The sequence below is a fragment of the Rousettus aegyptiacus genome, unplaced genomic scaffold (assembly GCF_014176215.1).
Source record: "Rousettus aegyptiacus isolate mRouAeg1 unplaced genomic scaffold, mRouAeg1.p scaffold_m13_p_1, whole genome shotgun sequence".
Classification (NCBI taxonomy): Eukaryota; Metazoa; Chordata; class Mammalia; order Chiroptera; family Pteropodidae; genus Rousettus; species Rousettus aegyptiacus.
The window spans coordinates 136,483,990-136,507,823 of NW_023416284.1; the positions used below are offsets into that span (position 1 = coordinate 136,483,990).

Sequence of the window (23,834 nt, forward strand, 5' to 3'; positions counted from 1 at the left end):
AAGATGTAGAGCATACAAGTCCTGTACATATTTTGGATATATACCTAAAGTATTTACATCCTTATTTAAAAAATCTTGTCCATGTGTTCATTACTAGTGTATTGAAATAGAATTTATTTTTGTTTGTTTATCCTGTATCTTGTGAACTTGCTGAGCTTAATTATTTGTTCTAAGAGTTTTTTTTGTAAATTCCTTGAGATTTTTTATGTAGATTATTATGCTATTGGCAATTAAGAACAGTTTTCTTTCTTACTGATCTGGGTGCTTTTGCTTCCTTTTCTTGCCTTATTGAACTGGATAGAATTTTCAGGATATGTTCAATAAGAGTTGTGAGAGTGGACATCCTTACTTCACTCTTAATTTCGGAGAGAAAGCATTCAGTCTTTAACTATAATCTTAGCTATAGTTTTTTCATTGGTTTGTTTTTTCTTTTTGTATAGATGTTTTTTATCGAGTTGAGGAAATTTCCCTCTTTTTCTAGCTTTCTGTTTTTTTTAAATCATAAATGGGCGGTGAATTTTGTCAAATTCTTTTCTTGCTTTGATTGATCTTGTGATTTTTCTTAATATGGTGAATAACAATAATTGAGTTTTGAAAGTTGATCAAGTGCTACATCCTTGGAAGAAATCTCACTTGATAATAATGTATAATTTTAAAATATATATTGCTGAATTCTATTTGCTAATATTTTGTTGAGAATTTTTGCATTTATATTCATGAGGAAAAAATTGATCTATGATTTTTTTGTACTGTCTTTCTCTGCTTTGGTATCAGGGCAATATGGGCTTCATAAAGTAAATTGGGAAATGTGACCTCTTCTATTTTCTGAAACAGATTGTGTAGACTGGTATTAATTATTCTTTAAACATTTAATAGAATTCTCCAATGAAATCATTCAGTCTTAGAGATTAATTTTTGAGTGTTTTTAAATTATAAGTTCAATTTTCTTAGTAGTTATAGGGCAATTCATATTACTTATTTCTATTTAAGTGAATTGTGATAAATTGTTTTTTTCAGAGAAATGGTCCACCTTGTCTAAGTTGTCAAGTTTATGTTTATAGAGCTGTTCGTAATAATAATCTGTTATCCTTTTGATGTCTTTAAAATCTGTAGTGGTACTACCTCTTATTTTGTTACTGATACTGGCAATTTGCATTCTTTCTCTTTTCTCTCTCTCTTCTTTTTTTATTTTGTTTTGTTTTACTGGAGGTTTGACAATTTTATTGATTTTTTTCAAAGAACCAGCTCTTTGTTTCATTGATTTTTTATATTGTGTTGATTTCAATTTTATTGATTTCTGGTCTTATTTTATTATTTTTTGCTGCTGGCTTTGAGCTTTTAGATTGTAGAGGTGGGGGGTTAGGTTATTGACTTGAGACCTCATCGTTTCTATTATATGCATTTGATGCTATAAATTTCTCTTTCAGTACTACTTTAGCTGGGTACAACAAATTTTCATATGTGCGTTTTTATTTTGGTCGATATATATATTTTAATTTCTCTTGAAAGTTCCTCTTTGAACCATAGATTTTTTTAGAAGTGCATTGTTTAGTTTCCAAATGTTTGTAATTTTTTCTATTATGCTTCAGTTATCAATTTCTAGTTTGATTTCATTATAATTGCAGAATACACTGTATATTTTCAATTATACTTGGTCGCGATGTATAATTCTTTATATATGTTGCTAGATTCAGTTTGTTAATATTTTGTTGAGAATTTTCCCATTTATATTCTTGAAAGATATTGACCTGTAGTTATTTTTCTTCCACCTGGTAACACTTATTACCCACACCAATAGTAGCAGGTTCCAGTCCTTGAGAGTAATTATCAGCCTTACAACTTTGTATAATCTTGTGTGCTTTGCTTGATTAATGGCTCCTCCCCTTTAAAGCCCTACACTCCAAAGTTAAAGACCATGGTCAATTTTGGTATCAGGGAACCCCTGGCCTCATGGAATCAGTGGGGAGTGCTCCTTACTCTTCTGTATTACGGAACAGTTTGAAAAATTGTTATTAGTTCTTTAAACATATGGTAGAATTCAAAATAAAGCCATTTGGGCCTAGGATTTTTTTGAGATTAGGTTTGTGATTACTAATTTAATATCTTTATTTGTTATAAGTCCATTCAGATTGTATAATTCTTCTTAGGTCAGTGTTAGTAATTTTGTCTTTTTGGGAATTTGAACATTTCATCTAAGTTGTTTCATTTCTTGGAATACAATTTTTTTATATTTCTTTATAATACTTTTAATTTTTGTAAGGTCGGTATTAATGTCCTTTCTTTCATTTCTAATTCTAGTGTTTGCGTCTTCAATTTTTTTTTTTTTTTGGTCAATTCAGTAAAAATTTTGTCAATTTTCTTTCTTTTTAAAAAGAACCAGCTTTGGTTTAGCAGATTTTTTCTATTATTTTTTACTTCCCATTTTATCAATTTCCATTCTTTTTTTATTATTTCCTTTTTTTTCTGCTTACTTTAGGGATAGTTTGCCTCCCTTTTTTTAGTATTTCTAGGTATAAGTTTAGGTTATTGATTTGAGATTTTTTTTTTTTAAATAGAGAATTGCAGGTATAAATTTATCTCTATGCACTGCTTTAGTCCATTTCATAAGATTTATTATGTTGTGTATTGATTTTCATTAATCTCAAAATATTTTCTAATTTCCATTTTGATTTCTTTTTTTATAAACTGGTTATTTGGGAGTCTGTTGCTTAATTTCCACATATTTGTGAGTTTTCCAAATTTCTTTGTTACTGATATCTAATTTTGTTCCATTGTGGTAGGAGAACATCCTTTGTATGATTTCTGTCCTTTTAAATTTATTGAGGTTTATTTCGTGGCCTAATATATGATCTGTCCTGGAGAATGTTCCATATGCACTTGACAAGAATGTATATTCTTCTGTATTAATTTTCTGTGGCTGTTGTAACAAATTACTACATATTTGGTGGCTTAAAGTAAGAGATATTTATATTCCCTCACAATTCTGGAGGTCATGAGTCCAAAATAAGTTTCACCGGGTTGAAATAAAGGAATTGGCAGATTTGTACTCCCCTTGGGGTCACTAGGGAGGATTTATTCCTTGACACTTTTAGTCTCTGGTGGCTGTTGATATTTCTTAGTTTGTTACTACATTACCCTAATATCTGCCCCTGTGGTCACATTCAGATCGGGAGACTTCTATTGCTATTTTTTTTTTCACTGAATCTTTCCTTTGTCCCTTACATTTTGAACCCATCTGAGCTTTTGTATTTTAGTTTTTATATTTTTCAGTTCTAAAAAATCTCTATTGTTTTTCTTTATATCTTCTAATTCTTTGCGGAGATGTTTTATTTATTTACTTTTTTTCCCTTTTAAACAATTATTTTTAATTACAATTGATATACAATATTATATTAGTTTCAGGTGTATAGCATAGCGATTAGACATTTATATACCTTATGAAGTGACCACCCCAATAAGTCTAGTACCCATCTGACACCATATATAGCTACTACAATATTATTGACTATATTCCCTATGCTGTACTGGTAAAAGTCTAATCTAAACAATAGTCACTTGATAGCCCCCATGTGCTAGTATTGTGTAATGTGGCAGCATTTGTCAGTGTGTGTGTGCATATTTAATTGCTCATTAGAAAATGAGTGTGTAGATTAAATAAATGTTAGCTTCCAAACCCCAGGAAATTTCTTTTTTTTTTTTTTTTCATGTGTTTTAAGCATGTTTGTATTTGTTTGTTGAAGCATATTTTTTGTCATGGCTACTACTTTAAAACTACTTTAATTTAATTTACCATCTTTGTTATTTCAGTGTTGGCATCTATTGATTGTCTTTTTTATTTTTTTCATTCACTTTGACACCTTTCTCGTTTTCAGGGCAACAGTCCTTTGCTATAGAGTTTGGCTGTAGTAGAGAGGTTATTATCTAAAAGTTTTAATCTTGCCTGAGTGTCCCTTTCTTGGTCGCTTTCCTAAGAGAGAGCAGGTTTTTGTTGGGACTTTTTGGTCCGTATCTGTTTGGTTACATGTGAGGCAGAAAGAAAACACAGGGAACTCACCACCACATTGATCCTATGGTCCCAAAGTCCCCAGCAGTCTGCCATCTTTATACTACTTTTTATTCTTTATTTGTTATCTGTATACACTGTCAGGGTTTTCAGTAGTATGTATAGCAGGAAGAATAGGGAAAAGTACATCTAATGTACCTTGCCAGAAGTGGAAGTACTATTACTTATTTGAAACTCTTAATTATTTACTTTTTCTCTTTATAATAAGAATTTTCAAATATATTTTCAAAAAAAGAAGATGACAGCATAATGAACTTCATGTGTCTTATCACATGACTTCAACAATAATCATATTCTGTCTTTTGGTTTTAATTTTCTTTCCTCCCAAGATGCTTTTTTGGGGAGGTTAGAATAATATAAATCAAATTTTATTCAACTCTAATTTATGTTTTATATAATAGTCTTTGGCTCTTCATTAAATTGTTACTTAATATTACTTTGCACAAAGATTCTTTTATTCCTTTAGATGTTTGTGTACATTATTAATTTAAACTGATTACACACACATATAATATTCTGAGTTACTGAAGTGCTGTCATATATGCTCATTGGGCATGAGATGATAAGACTTTTGGTGACTTCAAATAAATGTAGTTATTGAAATGCTTACATCTAATATTTAAAATGCAGATGAACATTTTTGTCATTGTCCAAATGACTCAGAACACTGGTTTGGGGAAGACTTTGATGTAGAATTATGAACTTGAATTTATGGATTATCTGCCTATCCCTGTGTGTTAGACTTTAAAGATGAATGCAAAATTTAAGAATTTGCCTGACTAGCAAAATTTGGAGGTTAGTATGTTTTGTACTAAGTAATAATTTTGGTATGTTGCTAATTTATTGGAAGAAGCATAATTTAGTTTTTAGAATCTGTAATGTAAAAGCTGATTCAACAAAAACCCAACACTCTGAAGAGTAATAACTATAAAACATAGCTTTCTTCTGCCACTGATCTCACCGAGGAGATTTAGTATAGACTCAAAATACTGCATTGTTTTCTTTTCTTCATAAGAGAAAATACTACACAGTTTAGTCCAAAAATATGTTTAAAAAAAAAAGTATGTAATTTGACGGCATAACCCCTAAGGGTAAGTGTAACTTTAGTCATAGTAAACTCTAAGGGTAAATGACAGCCCATTCAAATTGAGTTTAAAATCTCTACTGATATCTAAACAGTATTTATTCCTACAATAATGCAAGCTCTGTGTGTGTGCCATGAGTTGTGAAGCCAGCATTTTAAAAGAGTTAACACACATTACATTAGTCTTCTTCCCTGAAGTCTAAAAATACAAATGTTTTTACAGCCATTCCATAAAACAGTTGCATGTTTTAATGGAGGGCTAATATAACCTCTACCTTTCTATTTTAGCTTTCTTGTCTTGTCCTTCCCTTAAAGTTATGTATTATAGAAGATTAAAGGTACAGATTTTTTCCTGAAACATATAGTTAAACTGATAAAAAAATAATAGATCTACACCATTCTTTTACTATAAGGCTCTTGAAATAACTGAAGCTTTTCTATTCTCTCTTGTTATTCTGTATAAATTTATCACTTTATTAGTAGTTTTTAGTTTCTAGCCTTATTTCTTTAAGTTAGTTATTCCTGTTTCTGTTTCCTCAGTTCTGTGTTATGTCCATATTCTGTAGTTTTGGTTCCTTGTATAAGAAGAGAAGTTCATTCCCTAGTGAGATTTGTAAGCACTCAAATTTAGAGGTTGCATTATTGTTTTTGCATTCTTAGCAAATAGCATAGTGACCAGCATATAATGGGCTTTCAGTCACATCCAGGTTTTAAAATTGAGATAGGATGATTTGAATTGAACAAGAGGTGGACTTGTTACTGCCATGAAGGTGGAGGGAGAAGAGTGGAGAGCGCAATGGAAGAGGGAAGAGAGGAAAGTAGGAAAGGTGAGGTAGAGTTGATGCTTGAAAAAAATTGTTCTGAAACAGTGTCTGCATCCATGAATTTAGCTTTCAATAATCCTTCTTTCATCCCCAAACAAAACAAAGCACACAAAATGTCCTAAAATCAAAATCCTTTTCAATTAATTTCTCATTGTCAACCATAGTTTTCTCCTACCTGGATACCTGATTTGAAAATAGTAGCCACGAACATAAGTTAAATGTGAGTTAAAGGCAACCTCCTAGAGTCTCATCTTGTAAGATAGATGCCAGAATCCTTCTGAGGTCTCTTTCTCCTTGTTAAGATTTTTGCTCTTGCTTTCTTCTCTCCTCTGAGCAGGGGTTCTATGGGTTTCTTATTCCCTCTCCCTACTCCCAATTGTAGCATGCAGAGCACAGCAGAGAGACAGTACCTATAGCTATTTAAGTAATGGCCAAATCCAGGTTTTGACCTGATTAAGGAAACATATTGATGTACTTAATAAGGGAAGGAAACCATATATATTTTTTTAACTTCTATAATTAATAGCTAAAGTAAATTGCAAGTGGAACAAAGCCTGCTATTGGTTTGTGGGGCTTTAAAATTATGCTTAAAGGGAAAAAAATAAAAGAAATTTTACTTTAGAAACCTCAGATGACTTCACTAGTTCAACAGGATTTCCTTTCAATATTATCCTATTCACATGGGCTAAAATAATCATTTCTATTATTGCAAATGGATTGAACCACATGTAACCAAGGGGTAGCTATATGCCATGGCAGACATTTATAACAATGCTTGGTGGCACTGGGAAGACAAATAGGAATGTGTCCTATATCTATATCCTTAATTACCTTACGGAATAGTCAGGAAAAAGATGCCAAAAAAATAAGTGCCCGAATAATGGGAAGGGGGTAAAGTAAAGTAGGACAGTAAAAGGGAGAGCTATTGCTTCTTTCTGATATAGATTGTAGGAAGTCAGAGCATGCTTTACAGTGCGCATTACATTAGAACTGCACAATAAAGAGCATGAGAGATAGTGATTTCATTGGAATTACCCTGGAGGTCTGGAGAGGGCAAAGATTGTTGACATACCCTGAAGGATATGTTGGGCATCTTCTTAGAGACTATTCTAGTACCCAGAACTGATATCTCACATCCAATTTTCACCTCCATGGGTTGTTCCCAGAGCCCATCCACTGTTTGGTTTCAGTTGGAGATCCCCTTGATACTTCCCATTAAACTGTTCTCCCCACCTAGGATTATTGTATTGCTATGATGCCACTTAAGGGGACATTAGAGAGCATGAGTTGAAGCTCACTTTTCTATTTCTCCGGTTCTAGACAGTTCTGAGTTGATCTGGGATAGGATGCAGGCAAAAAGCCTCATGAGTAAAGTTAAGTTATATAATGTAAATGTAATGGTAATTTGAGGGGATACATGTCCTTAAAATGAGGAAGTGCTTTTAGCCTTTATGAAAACGGTAAATATAAACAGTACTATTTACATATTATTGTAAGTAATAATATAATAAATAATATTTTCATATTAAAGTAAAATCTCTCTTTTTCCCTAATAAGCCCACCTAGCATAGTGCCTAACACATACTATTCCTCAACAAATATGACATGACAGGCTTGGATATTCTACTTTTGGATAATAGTGTGAAAACTTTTATTCTTAAGTAAATCTAAAATGCTATGTATTTTGGTGTAAAAGATAAAAGAATTAAGGTTCTAGCTTTAAAAATCCACTTTAAACAAGTAACAAAAGTTAGCAATAACTAGTTATAATATATGTGAACAACATGAACCCCTAATATACTGCATTAAAAAACACAATTTTCCTTCTGTGGTATTTTTGGCAAAAATCACAACTTTAAAAGTATCTAGGTCATAAAAGACAAGAAAGACTGAGGAACAATTGCAGATCAGAGGAGGGAAAAAAAGACAACTAAATACATTGTGGGCTTCCAGGTAGGGTCCTAGAATAGAAAAAGGACATGAGTAGAAACAGTGGTGATATATGACTAAAGTCTGTTCTTTAGTTAATATCACCATGAAAATGTCAATGTTCTGGTTTTGGTAGTTGTACTATGGCTATATAAGATGTTAGCATTAGGGGAAGCTGGGTGAGAGAGTACGTGGAACTTTGTATTATGTTAGCAACTTTTTAAAAGTATAAAATTAGAATAGTTGGAAAAAAAAAACTCATGCTACATATCATCCAAAGACATAACTGGAAATAAAAGTAGATTTATTATTTGTAGTATTAACAGTATCACAGATTGTCAGTGGTCATTTTAAGTTTAGAGGTCTCTGTATGAACACTGCCTCTATAAAGTTTTGAATATTTTTTTAAATGTTATTCATGAATACTTGAAAAAAAAATTTTGAATGGTTTTTAATTGGAGTTCTCATTCTTTAAGCTATTCTTTCTAGATGTTGGTCTTAAGTACTCGCAACTATGTTTTTAGTATATTACAGTACAAATAGTATTATTTTTTGATTTATGAGCAAATCAGGTACTTTGTGAGTATTTATAAAAGTGGCTGTCAGCCCTTGAAAATGCTATATTATTAATTTGATTGCTTCTTTAAAATTTCTACTCTCCTTTTTTAACCTCCAAACCACAGTATTTCTGTCTTCTCTCCTGTCCTCTAGAGGTAGATTAGAGGAAACTGGAGTCATGAACACCTGAATATGATGAGTTCAGAGAAAAAAAAATAAATGAAAATGTGAAATATCTGAATTTGGTGGAGATAAATATGGATTTCTCAAGATATACATTTTTTACCAAATATCACAGTCTCGATTTTTATTTAGGATTGGCAGCATGTTGTTTTGTGATTCATTGTTTTAGGGCTGTGTTAGCCACCTTAACCTTGTGCCAAGTAGAGTACTTGGGTATAATAGACACTCTGTTCACCAAGGAAATGTTGTCAACAAAAACCTTCAGCATCAGTCGTTTTTCCTCTGTGATCTTTTTTCCTTCATCATAGATAGCCTCTTCCTTCACATTCCTCAGACTCTTTGTTCCTCTTTCTACTATTAAAACCTGCTTTGTTTTTTGTTTTGTTTTGTTTTTTGTTTTTTAAATAAATGATAATGAGGACTTAAAATGTTACTTCATATATTTCTACTTTTGGGGGAAAAACACGCATATCCTAGTAATAATACATTTTTCTTCAATTCATTTGTTCACTCTTTCATCTCTATGCTCTCTCCTCTTGAGTCCAGGTATTAGAGTTAGTGGCATCACATTTGCATAGAATATTTTTCTTTGCTAATTTAAAGAAACCTCTGAAATGTTTTTTTTTTTGTTTTTGGTTTTGTTTGTTTTTTTGTTTTTTTTTGTTTTGCATTGCACCTTTATTAGCATCACTGAAAATTTTAAGTCACATCTCAATAACATGCATATTTTAATTCTTGACTGAAACAAAAGTTTCTGAAATTTATCTATTTTGTGAATACACACTAGAAGTGTACATGGGTAAGGAGAGTTTGTAATGATGATTTTTTTAGACAAGTTAACTGAGGCTAACTATACTGGTGATTAGTTGACTATATATATTATTTTTAAATAAAGATTTACAATATTATTTCAAACTTATTATTAATATTATTAATATTATCATCATTTTTGTTTTCCTATAAGCATTACAAAACCCATCCCAATGGGGAGCTGGAGGTTTCAATAGCTAATGACTGAACTTTTCACCTCAGGCCTTGGTTTGCATTAGCTGTGGTTTTAAGTGATTGACAGGCATTTCATAGTAACCTGCAATGAATTGGGGGTCAAAATCATCCAAATGATGGAGAGAGAATGCCCCTATTAGAAAAAATAAAGACAGACATAAACTAACCAGTGTAGTTGAAACTAATTGGCCTCCTTATTGGCAAAGGATTGAACGGGCACAGGGAGTGAATTAATCTCTTGAATTTGGTGGCAGATCCTTGCAGGTTGAAATTGTGAATTGGCAGGTTAGTGTAGGAGAGGCTATATCACCCTTGCATGTGATACTTCTGTTCTGTGAATTTCCATTTTGTGGAGCTGTCAATCTGAGGCTTTTGTGAGCATTAAACTTTCTTTAGAAATAACACCACCAAAAAAAGAATGACCCCACCTCCTAAACTACCACATAAATCAGCTTGATTAGTAATCTCCATTAAGAGACATTGAGTTTTGAATAGGCTGGGTATTGTAGGTCTGGAATGAAGGACTTGGCAGGGCCAAATAGGGAAGTTTGAACAACATCTGCCCTACCCCTTCCTACCACTTCTGTGAGTTTTAAGCCTATTCACAAATGGCCTAAACTATAAAAGTACAAGTTGTAGTTTCCCACAAATAGTTTTTTAAGTAAATTTAAGGGGCGAATACATAGTATTAGTATTTATTAAAGCCATAGAAATCCCACGAAATATTTTATATTAAGGAGAAAGGTAACAGCAACAGATTTTATATATGAGTCTTAATACCAGTACTCTTTAAGCATTTTTCTTTTCCTTAATAAGTAAAGTTTGACTTAAATTTTTATTCAAAGCTCTGTGAACCAAAGCTACAGATGGGGTACTGCTGTGTCATTTCCATGGCCTTCTACAGAATGTATGCAGCTGTCCCATACTCCCTTAATAGACCTTCAGCTTTTCAATACATCCTCCACTGATGGCGTTTCTGTGGATAAACATCATTTCAGAATGAAACGTGCCAGATGTCCTGCAGTGCACTTAGGTACAACAAGGCACTTTTAAAAAAATCGCGCCTGTATTATTTACTCATTTGGAAGGATGTGACTTCTGAGATATACATTAGAAATCTAAAATTTGCTGAATGAGAGAGGAAATATTATAAACAGTTTCCAACTCATTTGTACTATAGAATTCCCCCAAAAACAATTTATTTTTCAGACTGTAAAGCAAATCAGTATTTTATATCCAGGTTTCTCATAATTTCTCCCTCTAGGAGGCATAACACAATCAAAATCTCTAGTTTCTACTGAATAGAAATGGTCTTTTTTATTGAGGTTAAAAATTGCTAGATCAGGGATTTGGAATATATATATTTTTATTTTTCCTTTAGTATAACTAATTTTAAGAATCATTCCTCCCAACATACTTGAGTTTTATATTCCCACCACAAGAAAATATTACTTTCAATTTCTTTTTTAAGGGATTAGAGTAGATGATCCAAATGAAAATAAAATACTAGTGAGAAATGATTGTCTAGGACTATTCCAATATCAGCATTTGATTCTATCATATCAAATGCAACCACACCACATGATCTAATACTTGATTGACTATTGACTTGTGTCATTAAATTTTTTTTTTTTGCATATATGCCACTCAAAGATGGTAAAATCCTTGAATGTAAGGACCATGTCTCCTACATTGTTGCTGAATACAATGGGGGATCTTAGTCAATGCCTGTTGAGCTTTTATAACAAACTGGAACAAGGAGATTCATATTACATTTTAATATGAGATACTTGATTTCATATAAAAGTGCTTATGTATATGGAAGAGAATGTGAGAGTAGAGTATAGACTTTGCTTAACTATTATGTGATATTGCAAATTGTAGTAGCTTTATTATATTCTTCAAAGTGTTTTTTGTGCATTGTCTCATTTTTTAAAGTGGGATTTCTAGAGGTGGCCCAAGTAAAACTAAGATTGTAGACTCTTAGATTGTGGTAGGCAATACTCCAAAGTTTTTATAACTCCTAGGAATCATTTAAAAGAGAAATGTCCTTCGATATTGCATGAACTAATTATCTATGAAGTGTTTTTCTAAGCAAAAACAAAATAAAACAAAACAAAAAACAAATGAAAGTAAACAATTAAAATAAAATGTTCACTCTGGGAACATTGGCAATTATTTAAAATCTCACTATGTATTTAATTCAAAAGTGATGTTTCTTGAGGCTGCATTGTTTTCTGTGTATGTACTCTAAGAAAAATAGCTGGGACTTTCAATAATTTCTAAAATCATTTAATAATTTTGTACATTGTCAATTTACCATCTCCTCCTAACAGCAATGCTCTTCTTAACACAAAATATACTGTTTTTAGAAAATGGAGATATGTTTATAGTTTATTTTGCTATCGAGCTTTTAAGAAAATACAGACCAATGCTTGTAGTTCTGTCTCTGATGGCTACGTGGTTAATTTTTCTGTTCTATGGTGTATAGCTGTCTCTTTTGGTGCTGCTGTGTGTTTTCAGCCATGCTGTCAACATCCACCAGAGAGCAGAGCAGCTCCAACACCCACATCTTTCATGCTAGAAATAGATGGAGACAGTAACACAGTCAGATCCTTGGCCAAACAACGTGGATTGCAGTTCATTTCAAAGGTCAGCGCATATTTAAGTTTGCTTCATTACTGCCACCTTTATGCCTGAGATTTTCATTTAAAAAAAAAAAAAATCAGTTTACCCAGGTTCCTTTACAGACAGAAAAATGAAAGTGCTGAGTCCTATTTTCATTTGGGGATATCAAGCTTTTTATCAAATTATAGAGGTGGTGTTTCAGAGTATTTCATATCTGATCAAGACGAAAATCCAAAAATAATTTTATATTTATTCAGGAGTCTTTCAGGCTGAAGGACTGCTTTATTTTTTTACTTAATAATGTGTTCAAGTCAATCATTTTGAATTCGGAGAGAAAATAAACATTTGAAAGTAATCTATAATAAAAAATTTTGGAGTTGAAGATTTTTATTTATATTTTCTAATGAAAACAGAATTCATACTCTTTTGATATTTTTACCCATGAGATGTAAAATGAGTTTACACACTTTATTTTTTTACATTAAAGATGGTGAATAAATGAATAATTATAAAACATTTATATACTAGTTAAAATAAATAAATTGCTTGCCTTTTAAGAATAAACCGAGAATGGTTCATCTTATTTTTTAATCAAACCTGCTCTATTCCTATTTACTTTAAAGATCCAATATACATAGGAAGAATAGGAATGGCATATATGTTAGGAATATTAATATGGCCAGTGCATAATTAAGGATTCTAAATGGTTTTTGTTACATATCATTTTTTTTAAAAAAAGGACTAATAATTAAAACAATTTATTTTGGGAAGGAGCGTATATACTTATTCTCTTTGAGAAAAATAGGTTCTAGAAAATAAAAGAAAATAATTCTGGTATGACATTTAAGCCACAAAGGAAATAGACCATCCAAAAAGTGTTTTTATGAAGTCCTTTATATCAAAATGTGAAAAAAATATGGTATAAGTGATTTTATTATTTGGAATGAAACTACCTATAAGTATAAAAAATGATTAACTTCACATATGTAGTGAAAAGCTTTTGAACTCAGAGATGTTATGACCATTTTAGATCATGGAAATTTATATTTTTCTTGTGACACATTGTAGGAACTTAATTATGGAAGCATTTTAAAAGATTTTAAAAGGAATTTCTTAAGACTGATGGCTTTCTAAAAGAAAAACATACTGGGAATATATATGTATTATATATATAATTTGGTGGTAATTTTAACTAGGTTATTTTAATTTTGGCATTCATATATTTCTGAAATGAATATTTAAGATACATTATAACTGTGACTGAAAGAGGAGAAACATCTATATTTTAAGTATAATCATTTTGGACTTATAAATAGACCTTATAAAAATATTTTGGCTATTTCATTTCTTTATATGAATCATTAATACTTTAAAAATTATTTTAGACTAAATAAAAAATAAATATAACTTAAAATGCAGTCATCTGTTGTATTCAGACACGGACCACTTCACTTATTTCCATAGGTTAGAATTGTTGTTTTTTCATTTCAAGAGTAATGCCCTATAGAAAGTATGTGAATAGGATCCAGAAAATATAATAATTTGGCCTTAGAATAAAAATAAGAAATATAAAAGGTCACAAAACTGGGAGAAATGCAATCTCAAGTCCCTTGGACCATCCAGATGCATCTTCCAATCTGAAATATAGGATGAACCCATTTTTATCTTCCTTCTCAGTTTCTGAAGCAAGGCAGTCCCGATCTTACTTGTTATAAGCTATAGTGTGACTGAAGTGTAGGCTCTTCACTTATTTCTTAAATGCTATTTAAAATAACAAAAGAGAAAAGCAGGCATCTATTAGAGATAGTATTTATATTATAAAGGAAGGAGGCAAGTTATTGATTGCTCACTATTTGCCCAGCAGTACTCTATCTCATCTAACTTCAGTATCACCTGGGGGCTGGGTGGTGCTCGGTCCATTTTACAGATGAAGGACTTAAACATTTAACAGTTTAGTGAGTACCTCAATTATATAGTCAGTGCTAGTGCTTGGTCCCAGGTCATCTGACTCCAAATCCCATTTTTTCTTTTTGCTATATTGTAAATTCTGGACTAAGACAAATATCCTTTCCTTAAAGTTTAACTTTTCTTAGTCATAGATTTTGAATTCCAGCAGGCAAGTTAGGAAGGGTTAATATTAGCTGTAAGGTGAATAATAAAGAATGAGTGATTCTAATTTTTTAGTTTTTGTCTTCTGTAATCAATTATCTGCATTAAAAAACAAATTATCCTCTACTCTCCCCCGTACCCTCCCCCCTCCAAAAAAAACCCCTTAGACTGATTTGTTAATTACCAGGGATTTATCTCAACACCATCATTATTTATACAGGATACTTAAACCTATTTTAGCATATGTTGCTGATAAGCTATTTACAAAAATGAGGCTTTTTACATATGAAAAAATAATATGCCATTTTGGGGTAAATGAGGATAGACAATTATATGTGATATTTAAGACTGATAGCTTCAAATATGTCACAGTAGTTTTAAGAGTAGAAATATAATTTAGACTGACTTTTTGAAAACCTGAGTTTAAAAAGTTTAGTGTATAGAAATGTTACAGAATCACCTTAGTGTTATTTTTCAAAGACTCAAGGCTCAAATACCAGGTGCTAAGAAAAGCCAAATAAGCCAGTTTTTCCTTTCTTCATCATAGCCTCCTTGCTTCCCAAACTAATTATGTCTCTGATTTGAAATAATGAAATCAAAAGCAAGATTTCAAAAAGTTTTATTCTTTTGTACAAATGAGAAATCAGATCAATGATGGTTTACAGTTAGAAGTGATCTTTAGCCTTTTCTTAGAATTTGAGTTAGATTTACATGTAGAGATAGGTAATCTTTGGCCTTGCTTTAGAATTCAAATTACTGTTTTTTGAAAGTTTAATAGCCCTATATATAAACTCTATATTTCCTGCAATATAGCAACAAAGGATACCTTAACCTTAAAAGAAGCTGCTGTGGAAAACTTCTTTTCATTATATGTATTTGCTTATTTAATATGAAGGTGCTTAGCGATGCAGTAGGAGAATTTAAACTAACTCTCCAAAAAGGCATTTATGTGGGTTGTGTTAAAAAAATACTTTTCTCTAAATGTTCTGAAATAGCTATTCTCCTACCTCAGGAGTTTAAAAATAGACTTCAAGCCGAATAATTATTTAATACATAAATAAAGATAAGTGGAAGTTTTTCTTACAATACGGCCATTGTCTTTCACTGAATTCTAAGGATGTTAGCATTAAAGTTCCTGTGACTAAACTGCTCTATGATAAGAACCATAATAGGAACCATGAGCCCTCTGTGGAAGTCTCTGAAGAAATCTGACACAACCTAGATATTTTTCAAATGTATTTTTTTGTTGTTGTTGTAAGTCGTGTATATTATAGAACTTGCACTTTACAATGTAAATATTTTAAAAGTGCTAGTATGTTTTATAAGAGATTCACTAAAATTTTCTGAGTTGATTCATCAGAATTTTTATGGAGAAGCAGGATCTATCTTACCATTATTAGGTTGGAGAATAACAGCCTTTGCAAATATTCAGATGAAAAATTTAGTAACATCAAATTTTTCTCATATTCTTAAAATTTAAGATGAAAACGAAGGACCATTGTGCAGAGGTTTCATGAGTTTTACTCGATAAGCCACTAAGAAAAGAAAAAAAAGTTTTTAAAGAGGAACATGAGAATGCATTGGCTCTATTTTAGATTTTAATTTGTTTTTAATGATTTAGACCTCTGTTATATTTCTATAGAATCGTTGTTGATTATTTCCTTTGTTTCTAAGAGTTCTTATTTTGTCCTAAATGAAAAGCACATACTATATAAAAGTCACAAATACTGCAGAGTTCTTCCTAACTTTATATATCTTGTCTTTTACTATTCATTTGAATATGACATTGTTTTTTGCAAGGTATCTCCATGTTGCTGTTTGTATATTTAGAAGTATAGATGATAAACTTTAATTCATTTTCTTAACATATCCCAAGATATTTTAATATAGAAGTTGTACATGGTATTCTAAGTTTATTTTATTATAGCAGCTTCACATTTTACAGTATATTTTTAATCTTCTAGGCTAAAAATCAAAGCCAGTCTATGAACCTTCAAAAACATTCTAAACAACAAAATACTGCTAGGTAGAAGCATGATGTTAGTAGGAGAATTGTCTGAATTGTTTGTGGTTCATATAAATATATTTTGAGAGAAGATCTTGTACCAAAGTTCAAGGTCCTGATATTTACATAGTTCCTTTGCATAGTGCACCACGTTGATTTGTGAGGAAATGAGGAATGTAAATTAAAATTTTGGAGCATGAATGTAAAATTGTTGGATATTTGCACATAGTACAGGTTTGGGGGAGATTTTTAAAAGATATCCATATGGCAGCAGAACTTTTAATAAACAATAGTTCTAATTCAGAATCTTTATGGAAACAGAAAATGGGATTTATGAGGTGACATTTGAGCATATAGAAAAAAACGAAATAAGATTAGCTTTATTTTCCTATTTCCCCCCAGTCTTAAGAAGATTTAGTGGCTGAATTACCACTTATATATATATATTTTTTCATTCCATGCATGCATTTCATTAACCTATTCCTGGCTCTGCAGCCAGCCTGCAGAGAAAAAATCCAGTAGGAGAATTCCTGAGCAGATTGGCTACTACACACTATAGAACATGTTTCAGAACCCAAGGACAATTTATTAACTTTTACTGGGCTGTACAATAATAAAGCGAAAAATTTCATTTTGTTTAAATGGTATATTAGAGAATTAAGGTTAAAAAATACTTAAGTAAAAGTTTATGATGTACTACCAGATACTCAAAATTTAACAAATAGCTCACTGAAATTCTGACTGCTTCAGACACAGGATTGAATACATAGTATTGAAGTTCAGTTCCAGGATTTTGCCTCTTACTTAAAAAACTATTGGAATAGTAGGAAGTTTTTTGTAAAATAATTGATTTGTCTCTGAAATAGTTATGAGACCCATGCAATAAAGGCTGGTAGATATCACAAACAGATGCAATTGTACAGTTCTCTGAATATAAAATGCTTCCTTTTATTCTTTATTTTTTTTAATTCAAGAGAATGCTCAATTATTTATGTTAATACAGTGGTACAATTGGGCAAAAATAATTGCAGTGATTGAAAAGAAAATCAATGTTGAAATGAATAAAATTATTTTTCATTTCAAAGTTACCTTTAAAATGTATTTTGCTCTGAGTTTAATTTCATACATTTGCATTCCACAACAGAAAATGCTCAGAACACCCAGATAAAATGATGAGATGAATCTGGAATTTAAAAATCACAGTGACTGAAAAGAAAATTCTTAAAGTTAGAAGGCACTTCAGTTCAACTTTCTATCCAGTAATTCCCTCATCCTCTCTAAAAATCTAGCAGTCTCTGGTACTATTAAAAAATTTTTTCTTCTTCTAATACTATTTTATAGCTTATTATCTGTTTGAGCCAGGGATAGTACACTCGTTACCCCTATTAAAGGCAACCTCTTCTTATGTTGGGATATTTTAAGAAGCAAGTAGTTCTTGATTGTTTTTGAGCTCAAATCTCTCCTATGATAACTTCTATTTACTGGTTTGTGTTCAGTGGTAAAAAGCTACCAGAATGCCACCCATTGTTTACCTAAGAGGCCATCAAACCCAACTATTGTTCCATTTCTCTGCTCTATTTTATAGGTAAATTGAAAACAATTCAATCGAACTAATATTTATGGAGCATCTTTAGAATATACACAAAGAAACAAAACAACGACTCCTGCCTTAAGAACTGTTCTGTTCTAGTTGGGATTAGAAACAAGTAATAAATGTACTTGCTCTGCTTGCATTTCTTCCCTTCTCTCTAATCCATCCCTTCAGAGCTTTTTGTCCTTACCATTCCTCTGAACCATTCCTCACTAGAGAATTAGTGTCTCACCCTTTCTTTCTTCTTCATGCTCAACTTTCGTTGTCTTTTCTCAGCAGCATGTGACACACAGAGCACTCCATCTCTCCTTTTTAAAAATAATCTCATTATTTTCAAGACGGTACTAGCTCCTAGCTTTTTTTTCCTGATTCACTGGCCACTCTTTTTATTCTCCTTTTCCAACTTCTCTTCTTCCAGGGCCATATGTGTCCTGGGGCTCTGTTCCTAGGGCTCACCCTTTCACCTTTCCCCTCTCTACCTATTTTTACTTCCTGAGTGATTTCAGTTTCATGGCTTTAATGCATTCTATATTCTGATGTTCTCCAAATGTTGTAAAATTTAGAGTCTAAATCCTATTGATTATAAGATGCACCATTTTACATAGTGCTAAGAAAAGAAAAAATGTTGCCAGTTTTTATTATGAAACAATAATGATTGTAAAACACATCTCAATTTCAAACATATTAAAGTATGAAAAAAGAAGTGTATCGTAGAATTAGTGAAATGTGGCATATGTCCTGCCCTCCCCTCTGAGATCTAAACTCACATATCCAACTACTTACATGACATTTCCACTGGGTTGTCTGACAGGCATCTCAAGGTAGCATCTCTTAAACAGAATTTTAGATATCCACCTATTGCTCTTCCTCTAGCCTCCCCCACATCAGAAAATGCCCATTTACCTAGTTGCTTTGCTCAAAACCCCAAAGATAATCTTTCAGTTTGAGTTTTCAACTTTTGCACAGATCCTAACATCAGCAAGTCTTCTACCTTCAAATAAAACCCCAAATCTGATCACTTTTTACTATCTCCACTACCACTTTTTTGTTCAAGATAACTTTACTGCCTGCCTGTATTACTGAAATAGCTTTCTAATTGGCCTCCAGAGCCTACTCTTGCTCCTATGCAGTTATATTTCTTATACAGCCAGAGCGAGGGTTTAAAAACAAATGTGAAATCACACTACTCCAAACTCAAAACCTTCCAGAGGCTTCTCTTTATACTAAGAATAACAATCTAACTCTTCCCTTGGGAAGGCTTTGTATGTCCATCCCTCTCCTTCTCTGACTTTATTCCCTATCACTCTTTGCTGGTTTAGACTTTTCTAGCCACTCAGTTGTTATTGCTATTCCTCCAAGCTACTTCAGTAGTTTTCTCACTGCTCCCAGAACATTAGAACATTTCACACTTTGAAGCACTGATACATGTCTCTATGATCCTTCTTTCTTCCTTTGCTACAAGAGAGAACTAATTATTTCCTTATGTTTATTTATGGTTTTAGCATACATATGTACCTCCAGAGCATATAGCTTCATTCTTTGTAAATGAAATTATCCCGTACGTATTTTTATGTAACACATTCTTTTCATTTAACATTATGATTTGATATTTATCTGCGTTGTGTATAGCTGTACTTTGTTCATTTTTCTCTGCTGTATAGTATTTCATTATAGGATATATCAAATTCATTATTCATACACTTAGTTATCAACAGCTTTTTTTTGGAGGGAGGGCTGCTAGGAATGTTCATGTGCAGGTTTCAAGATACAATTGTTAAAATATTTCAGAGAATAGGTTTTGAGTCATAAAGAATATATATTTTTAATTTTACTAAGACATACCAATAATTTTTCAGAGCAGCTGTGCCCTCCAGCAACATGTGAAACTATCTATAAATCAACAACCTCATGAAACTTGATTTTGTTAGACTATTACATTTTCCTCAACCCGATGTGTGTAAAATAATATTACATTACTTTAGCATACATTTCCCAAACAATTTTCATATGTATGTATGCCATCAGTATGTATTTTTCTGTTACATTCCTCTTTGTGTATTTACCAGTTTTTCTATGAGATTTTAAAACAATTTTAAATTTATTTGAAGGAAATTCTCCCCAAAGAATACTAGTATTTTGTTGGTTAAATATTCCACAAGTATTTCCAATTTATTGTTATTTAACATTTTACTCTCTTTACAGTACTGTTTGTTGAGTAGTACTTGATTTATCAGTGAGAATTAACTTTTATGAATTTTACTTTTTGCATATTGTATAAGAAATTCTCCATCTTATAGAAATAGTTTTATATTTTCTTCTAAATGGCTTAAAGTTTTGTCTTCTACATTCATGGACTTAATTTCGAATTCATTTTTGTGTTTAGTGGGGATTTACAATTAAATTCCATTTCCGCCCATTTTTTATGAAAAACCAACTATTCCAGCCCTATTTGGATCCATCATTGGTTAACTCATCTATCTCTGTGCCAATACCTCTCTGCCTTAATTGCTGTATATTTTAAGTAATTCTACATAACTGGTAAAATAATTTCCCTGACCTTATTCTTCTTTTTCTGGAATGTTCAGGTTATTTTTGAACTTTGATAATCTGTATAAATTTTAGAATCATTGTCAAATTCAATGAAAAAATCTCTATATATTTTGATTGGAATTTTATTCAATCTGTAGATCAATTTTGAGAAGCTTGACCATGACCAGCCCTCAATTGAATTCCTGGGCACTGAGTCTCGAATAAGGTTTCTTGGTAGACACCATTTCACAAATGTTGTTACAACTCATTGTTTTGGGAATTAAACATGTCCTGTGTGACTCCACTGGAAAAAGACTCTTAGAGCATGTGCCTGGTTGTCTTTGCACTTCTATTTGCTGATTTTGCTTTGTGTGCTTTTAATGTAATAAATCTTAGCCATGAGTATGACTACAGGCTGAGTCCTGTGAGTCTTTCAGGCAAATCTTGGAGGTTCCCTAGACACCTGTTGTATTTTTCCACTATACTATCAACTTTTCCACAACTTTACGTTTAATGTGTCTCAACAAGTCAGTAAAGCTAGATTTTGTTTTTATTTTTAATCCAATCTTAATATTGTATTTTATCCAGAGAGTTTACTAATTACTATTAATAGTGACTAATGTATTGCAATTCATGTTGATCATTTTATGTTATGTATTTATTCTGCTTTTCATACCCTTCTTTTTGTTCCTCTTTTTCTTGCCTTCCTTTTGAATAGCTTTTTTTTTTTTTTTTTTCTCATTTAGAATTTCCCCCTTGACAAGTTTGGAAGTCATAAATTCTATTTCTACTTTTTAAATGATTGTCCTAGTAATAAATTATATATACAGATATATGATTTAAGTCTAAATTTAAAGTGTCTTTTCCTCCTTTGTGTTAATACTTGAAAGACCTTAGAAATTTGCTGTCATTACCCCTCCCCCTCTGTTGAATACATTTTAATTCCGTTTTTTTAAATAATGAAAATTAGATGTGTTTATTATTCTTGGTAATCATTAATTCTCTATTTGTCCAAATTTAACTTTTCTTTGCTCTTTAGTCCTTATGACAATCTCAGATTTTATATCTGCATTTATTTGTCTTCTGCTCCATGGATATACTTTATAATTTCCATTAATGGTTCTGTAGATGGTAAACTCTCCAACTTAGTGTCTCTAAAAATGTCTTTATTTTGCTCTTTTTATTTAAAATAAAAATTTTCTGGGTATATAATTCTAGGCTGAAGCTATTTTCTCTGATCACTTTGAAAATATTAATGTTTTTTTTTTTTTCTGGCTTCCATTGTGTTGATGAGAAATAAAATGATATTCCTTTGAATTTGTGTATCTTTTCTCTCTGGGTGCTTTTAAGATCTTTGGTGTTCTACACTTTTAGTACACCTGTCTAGATAAGAATTTCTTTTTATCTATTTTTCTTAGAGCTCAGTGGGCAGATTAAAAATATATGTTCCTTATTTTAGAATAGTTTTGGATCTGTGGAAAAGTTGTAAAGATAGTACAGAGAGTTTTCATATACCTTACACTCAGTTTCCCTTACTGTTAACATTTTCCATTAGTATGGCACATTTGTCACAACTAGTGAACCAATATTGATGCATTAAGTAAACTTCGTAGTTTATTCTAACTTTTTGAATTTTTATTTAATGTTATATTTCTGTTCTAGGATCCCATCGAGTATACTGCATTGTATTTAGTTGTTATGTGTTCTTAGGCTCTCTAGACTGTGACAGTTTCTCAGATGTTCTTTTGTTTTTAATAATCTTGATCATTTGAGTAATATTGGTTAGATATTTTGTAGAATGTCCCTCCATTGAAGTTTGTCTGATGTTTTTCTCATGATTAGACTGGGTTTATGGGTTATGGGGTTTTGAGCCTAAGACCATGAAAGTAGTAAGTAAAACAATTTTTCTTATTAAGGATATTAAGGATATATGCTATCAACATGACTTATCATTGCTGATTTTATCACCTGGCTGAAGTGAGAACTGTAGTTATTCCTTTATTTCTCTTTCTATATTATACTCTTTGGAAGGAAGTCTTTTCTTTTCTTTTTTTTTTTTTTTTGTGTGTGGGACTAATAAACAGTAATAGCTCTTTGTATTCTCTCCCCCCTTTTTTTCACTGTGAGCAATAAAATAATCATTAAATGTGTGCATCCCCCCGTCTCCTTAACATCCTAATAATCGCCTTAAGAATATTAAAGAAGTCTCCGAATTCTTTATTGGTACCTGTTTATGTGGATCCTGGTTATGGAACTTGGCATTGGTTGTGACCTATATAGTTATATTTATAAACTGAGCAAGGTGTAGATCTGAGTAAGCTATGAATCTCAGGCACTGGGCTTAGAAAAGCAGTTATGAAGGCTTTGAGATTATAGAATTAAATGGGGCCATTTTTTATACAATTCTGGGGACTTGGCTAGTTAAGATTTTAGGATAATGAAGGAAGATATAGGCTCAGCCAGGTTAGGGAACAGATTTGTATTTGGGCTTGGGTTCTATAGAAGAAATTTGGTTCTACTGGAAGTTCTTGGACTACAACAACTCAATTTTCAATTATCTAGTATGATTTTGGGTCCACAAGTGAATACATCCCTACAAAATTCCTTGATAAGAATATGTCATAGAGGAAAAAGGAAGGCAGGTTAGCTGGTCTATTAACATTTTAGCATAGACTTGTAATGTTTGTTACTTTCCAGATATCAGATGTTATACGAAACTCTTTATATTTGTTATTTTATTTTAACTTGTGATGACTGTGAAGTTAAACATTTAAAAAAAGAAATCTTTCACAGATGAACAAACAAGACTCAGATTAAAATATTTGAGATCACAATACTTTTGACACTAAAATCTTTCTCTTTTTGTTATTAATCCCAGCCTCTTATTCCATAGATTATAAACAAAATAAGTCCTTGAGGTAATAGATGCCATGTAGATCACCAAGGCAGAAATTTGTACAGAAGAGAAACTGGACCAATAAATGCAATTCTCAAGGTGTTTGGTTGGAATGCTTTAAATTCTTCCATCTCAACTCAACATAGACCTTGGTTTCCAGGGACTGAGACAAAGTTGAGGATCAAGTAGAGCTTGGAAGAGCCAACAGCACCAAAAACATATAAATGTGGAGAAGGATTCAGAATAACTAGCTGATTAAAGTGAGAAAGAATTAATAGGAACAAAGGCTTGAGGTATAAAGGATTTAGTTGCCTCTAACTCAGCAAAAGTTTATCAAATGGCTTCATATGATTCTTTACTCTAGGAGAAGTAAAGCAAAGATGGGTATGGCATCTACTCTGGTCTCAAATAATTTATATTACACAAATTA

The 23,834-nt window shown here is 31.6% G+C and overlaps 1 long non-coding RNA gene across 2 annotated transcripts in view; it reads left to right on the forward strand.

Moving 5' to 3' along the window:
- Nucleotides 1–23,834, forward strand: part of LOC107502720 — a 309,664-nt gene that overhangs the window by 75,785 nt on the left and 210,045 nt on the right. The window contains exon 1 of one of the 2 annotated variants that reach the window (XR_001595059.1): nucleotides 12,233–12,298. The exons of the other annotated variant lie outside the window; for it this stretch is intronic. This is a non-coding gene — a long non-coding RNA (uncharacterized LOC107502720). Of the gene's footprint in view, nucleotides 1–12,232; nucleotides 12,299–23,834 lie in introns of those variants that run through there. 2 annotated transcript variants of the gene reach the window in all.